This window comes from Parus major, chromosome Z, assembly GCF_001522545.3.
Source record: "Parus major isolate Abel chromosome Z, Parus_major1.1, whole genome shotgun sequence".
NCBI classification, from domain to species: Eukaryota; Metazoa; Chordata; class Aves; order Passeriformes; family Paridae; genus Parus; species Parus major.
In genome coordinates, this window is record NC_031799.1 from 65,265,324 (window position 1) to 65,271,526 (window position 6,203).

At 36.9% G+C, this 6,203-nt stretch overlaps 1 long non-coding RNA gene across 1 annotated transcript in view; it reads right to left on the reverse strand.

Moving 5' to 3' along the window:
* Nucleotides 1-1,066: 1,066 nt before the first annotated feature.
* LOC107216408 overlaps nt 1,067-6,203 on the reverse strand; it is a 6,199-nt gene continuing 1,062 nt past the window's right edge. The window contains exons 2-3 of the long non-coding RNA XR_001525522.1: nt 4,126-4,225; nt 1,067-4,029 (exon numbers count right to left, since the gene is read on the reverse strand). This is a non-coding gene — a long non-coding RNA (uncharacterized LOC107216408). The remainder of the gene's footprint in view (nt 4,030-4,125; nt 4,226-6,203) is intronic.

Here is a 6,203-nt window from a genome sequence, read left to right on the forward strand (position 1 = left end):
CTTTTCTAAGTACTTCCCCAGAACAGTAACTGTAAACATAGATATGTGTACATTCTTTCTGTTACACATCTTGTGATGGACATCTCTCATGGCCAATGCAGTGAGAAAGTGTTATCCTGACCATCCAATCCCTGGCCGTGGTAAAAAGCCTAGAAATCCTGGGAGGAAAAATAAACTCTGCTCTTTCTTTCACCACACCTCAACCTGTGTCCGCATGATCTATTCATCTTCAGCGGTAACATGGGAAGATGGGAGAGGAAGGGGAAAAAGAAAATAGCTCCCCCCCCACTCCAAAACTAAGAGGTAATCTTTTATGCCCTGTTATAGAAAATGGAGAGCAAAACCATCCTTGAGTTCCTGATGTTCCTGATTATCTGCATGCTCCTGAAAACATCAGCTGTGGAAGCCTGGCTAGTAGCACAGCCCCAGGAGAACGTGTGGATCACCCTCGCAAAGACACTCAAACAAGACATGTGTTTGTCCATGGGCAATGCCACCAACCCTCTAGACCTTTTGCTTCTGGGCCATGGACGTGGCTGTGAGGAAATTAATGGACTGTGCTGCTTTGACCTCTCCAGCCCCAGTGAAGGCATCCAGAGACTCCAACATGCGGTCCAGGAACTCCAGACTGAAAGGAGCCCCAGTGGCTTGACGACCTTTTTGGGAGCATGGGACTCAAAGGATAGATTGCCTCCCTCCTCAAAAACATTTTTAAGTTTTCTTGAGTATTATTTTCCTAGGTATCTTTTCATGTGTCAAGTTATTAGCCAACTCTCTAGGAGATACCTTTTTAATAAGTAAAGAAAGGGGAGTTGTGGGTGTGGAGTAGCCCACCCAGCCCAAGATCCTGGCTCTCCCCTGGAGACAAGATACTTCCAGTAAGAGAGAGAAAATGTATCGCTCCCAGGGATCTTTGAGTATGGTAAACTGTTGTGCTTCACTGGTGTTCCCCCCTGCCGTCCCACCCCGATACATGTATCTCAGGCTCCCCCTGCCCCTCTCCTCCCCTATAAATATCCCAGGTTTTCCCCTGTTCGGGAGATTAGCTGTTGCTGGCTCCCTTTGCCAAAGCTCTGTCTGAATAAAGGTTTGTGCGTGGCGGAATGCTAGATCAGCCTTCTTGTCCCTGCTTCCCGTGTCGCCTGCCCGCCACCGATGAGCCGAGCTGGAATCACTCGCCTGCCCAAAGTCGCACACACGCGCTTCGGCCCAGCCCTTTTCAGGGCTGCTTCTCCAGAGAAGTCACCACGCTCCAACCTTTCCATCACCGCAGCAGTAATAAATACTCCAAGTGTATATATCCCATTTTCATCTCTTTTTATACTTACACAGTCCTGCAGAATTCATTCCTTCAATTTTTCTTTCGCACTTTTTAATTTTTGTTGCTGTTTTGGGGGCTTTGTTCTGTTTGTTTTTTTATATTATGCACAGGGAAGCACAAGTTAGAAACCCAAATGTTGCAGTTATTGCTTCAAATATATTATAAACAAAAAAGATAAGTGACATATGATAGAAGTTACAGAATAGAAGACAATTTACTCTAAAATTTAAATACAAACTGACAAATGAATCCCAGCTTCATTTCTTAACCTATTAACCTCTCCTCAGTTACATGAATAAGGTGGAAATGAGTCAGCTGGGCAAGAGATCAGGAAAGAATTTCCATGTGCTTAGTAATGTCTGTAGAACTGGTGACCACAGTCAGTAATACTGATCTTGGTTTTATAATGTGGAACAGGCAGTAAGATCAGCAGGTTAAAAAGGGACTGACTTTGGAGGCAAGGATGGCATTATTGACTTAAAGATCTTTTCTTGTACATTGAAGAAAAGTTTACAATTAGGAGTATCAGAGAAGAATTCATAGTAATCAGATAAAAGATTATGAGATCCAGTGGAAACGTTTTTGGCTAAAACCAAAATCTGTGCAGGACGTACGCCAATTAAAAAAGAGGACATCACCACTAAGGACAACAAAGCACACTTAACAAAGTGAGCCGGGCTCCATGAAGGCAATTTTCTTAAATGTTGTTTGAAAATACATTTGACAAATAGAGAAATAGGTTCCTCTTTTCTACTAAACAGAGTGACTACCTGGTTTTTAATTGTCCCAGATCTACTATTAATCTTGTTTCTGGATAAGCCTCTGTAGACTCATATCTAGTTCCACAACATACCTATTTTCCAATATTACTGATATATCTCATCAAAAAAACTTCTTCCCCTTCCTATGACTATTTTTTGATTGATTTCTCCAGTCTTAAAAAACCGTCTTTTTCTGAGCTAAATCTCTCCAATGCACATATCTAATCATTCTGCAGAATTAGGTTTCCAATGGATACTACTAAGTCTTTCCAATCTAAAATAATTTGTGATTGTCTGTTGAAGTAAGGTCTGGTGGCTCAGAAGATATCGGAATGTAATGGAAAGATAGTAACCCCCCTCTCCGTTAGTATGGTAATGCCTTCTACAATTAGTCAATAGCACCTAACTGTGATGAAAGCAGATGGGAGTAACACAGTGACCCTAGGTTATAAAATGTCAATTCTCCAACAGTAAACGCCATTTCCGCCATCCATCACACTGGTGTCTGTGGGTTATGGTCCGAGTGGCCAAGGGGGGCCACTGTGCTGTTCCTTGAACCAGGGTGTCTGCCTTGCTTGAAAGGCTACAATTGTCATTAAGATGTTTACTATCTCTTTGAGATCATAAAACAAAATGTTGGGGTTAACTAAATGTTACATCATTTCAGTAGGCTTCTATTAAGTTGTGACTATTTGTTAGTGGTGTTGTTTTTCACAGCTTTTATTATGTCTATAGTATATTCCAGCTTCAATTTGATTCACAACAGATACAGGTACCAATCTATTATGTGTGTGCATGGGTGTGTACTGTTCATAATTTTGGTGGGGTTTAAATGTTTTCCTTGTCTTTTTTTTTTGTTTTGTTAACATGTAACTGGATTTTGTTTTATTTGTTCAAAAATCTTTAGTTCCCTTTAGTTCATAGTAAACAGTTACAAGAGAGTAAAGGAGAATCGCATACTAAAAGAAGTATTTTCTCTATTCAGTAGAAAGCATATTGTGACCAATATATTTGTAGATTCATCTGTAGGAAGGAAATCTGCACCAAAGCAAAAGGACTTGTCTTTTAATTTATAATAAAACAGCATAGGTATCTTTAAAATTGAAGGAAGATACTTGGTGTGAAGTTTGGGGATTTTTTTCCTAAATTTTAGGAGAAACTGGATTTTTTTCTGACTGTCCTTGAGTTTAACTTGCATGTACTTCATACCAAAACTAATAGTGATGCTCAGCACTATTTACCTGATAGAAATGAACTAAAAGGAAACTGAGATGTTCTCTGTACTTTTGCTCTGGAAAAAGATGCAAAGTTCAAGAGTAAAGCTGACTGAATTCTCACAAAACTATTCCTCCATTTCTGCAGGAGAAATCACTCCTGCTAACAGCTGGGCTAAATACTAGAACTTACAGACAACTGCTTGATAGGATTTTTTAATTCACACTTATTTGCAGTTACACTTCAAATCACAGGTTCTGATAGGTGAAAGGAAATGAAAGAGAAAGAAAGTAACTATAACATGTCCAAATTCTCCTCTGTTACTTGGTCAGGCGTGCAAAGATCAAATGTAAGGTTATTTCAAGAGACCCATTAAATCTACACAGAGACACAATACACCTTATATTTTTGTGTATTAGCTCCTTTCCAACCATGTACCTTTTTTTTTTTTGGTAGGCTTCTATAATTCCCCTTTTATTTTCTATATAAAATAATAATAATAATAATTCAAGGGAAGAAAATCAAAAATTAGGAATGAGCTGAGTCATATTGTCCCTGTGGCCTCTATTATTCAAATACACATCCTCTTAATGGTCAGGTACTGCTATTCAGATCACACAGTCTTTCACAGTAAAGTATATGCAACTTCTTCAGTGAGGCAATATAATATTTCAGTCCCAGTACATATTGTATTGTGTTCTCTGTCTGTGACTGACCTCCATTTATAGCTACCTGTCAAAGAAAATAACACTTATTAAATTAAAAGAAACATATTTTATGCTCAGAGAACACTGTAGGTCTATCTGAAGTCTTTTCTGGTTTTGGTACCTTCACAGGCAGCTTCACTGCTCCCACAGTTTATCTCCAGCCAAAACTCCAAAATCCAGTAAGGTATTTTTTTTCCCAGTATTTTGATGACTGATTTAGTCTAAGAGATACAAAGAGAAATGTAAAGCTTCTGTAAATGAAATCTAAAGTAATTTTTCTTTATTGTGTAAGAACTGGATTTCCAAGACTTTGTGAGATTGTTGTTAACAAGGGTAAAATCTAAAATACAGAAAAAAGAAAAATCACCAAACAGAATTTATGTGACATATGCTTCAGGTAAAGCATGATTATTTACACAGAATTTAGCTTTTATGGACATGAAAAACGGTGACAATAAGGGATTTTTACCATCAGACTGCCAACTAAACTGTGAAATTACACACTTTTTCAGTGGGATAGTAAAAATTACACAGCTAACAAATAGGACCCATTGCAATCACCTATAAGGTCACTTAATAATAGGACACTTAAGAAAGTAGCTTGTTAAGAGCTGGACTGCAACATCCTTCAATAAGTCCTTATCAACTATTTTAAAACTCTAGTTCAGAGGGTATGGCATCATTACTGTTTATCTATTCAATAATTACTTTCAATAATTTCAATAATTATTTTCAATAATTTCAACATTACTTATTATTCTTCAATATCAGAGTTCTGAGGTTATAGGCCTTCAGAAATAATCATAACCTTTTTATTCTAACCTAGAAGTCTATAGCTACAGTAAATAGCTGATCAATCAACACAAAATCAGAAGCTAAAGAAAAGTCTGTGCATGTATAATAATGCCATGATGGTAATAGCAGCATAGAAAAAGCCTTTTGCTAAGATAGTAATAAAAATCTCTTAAAGTGATCACCCACAAAGAGGTCATTGAGGCATTGCAATACATAATGTTTTTGAAAACAATCATTAATAACAAGCAAATCACTCAGGAAAAATAGAAATAATTTCCACCAAATGTTATTATTGACTATGAACACTAGATAAAACCAGACTGTTTATTCTAAAATTCAGAGAGACAAGAAAAAACATCAAATCATGGGGCAAATTCTGAAGTAGAATTTAGATATGTAATATTTATTTTGTGGGTAGATATACTTCTCTTTTGTGTCCAGAAGTACATCTTCAGTTGTATGTATTTTGATAGAAGCCCAATGTAAATTTCATATCTTACTCATATTGTCGTTCTTCCAGTTGATATGCAGCCAGTTTATTTTAAAACTAACTTTTTCTACATCTCCACTTATTACTTATATTTCCCTTCACCTATTCACTAAACACTAAGACATTTTTAAAACCAGTCTCCAATTTTTCCCATAGCCATACCTTTCTTTCATTCTCTACTTGAATATTTTGCATTGTGAAATCTAGGTTTTGCTCCTTGCTTTTTGCATAAGCTAAACCCATGGACCCTTCAACCCCAAAACAAGCATCCTCAATCTGTTTTTATTTATGTGGCCCTCTTTTTCAAAAAGAGCTCTGCCATTTCCATCTTCCTTGTATCTTGCAACTGTGTCCCATATGCTGTACCTAATTATGATTTCCTCACCTACTGCTTAGTTATTTTCCTTTGTCCTTGTTGTCTTGTTAAAATTTATGCAGTCATATCTACACTTTTTGGTTTGCTATCACAATACATATAACAATGGAAAAAGCAGCTCCTGTAATGTGACCTCTCCCTATCAAGTAGAAAAGAATACTCTCACTGTTACCTTGTGGTTTCCTTTTCTGCTGTTTCACTCATTTATGCCACTGGTCTTGAACTTTCCATAGTAAGCCTTACGCTTCTTAATTGTAAAATGGACAATAAGGCTTTTCCAAGTTATTTCTTCATAAAATAGGCAATTTACTTTAAACAGACTTTCAATAACTAGCTAGCAAATAATCTCTAACATGTAGACACCTAAATTACATTTAGTAAATTATCTCTAATTGAATATAGTGAAGAGTCTTCCAAAAACCCTTCGAATTGTAGTACAATAAAAAAGTTTGGTTAGGATGGGACCTTTAAACATCATTTAGTCCAACACAACTCTTCCACTAATTCAGGTTTCACTAGTAGAATTTCTTTCATGAAA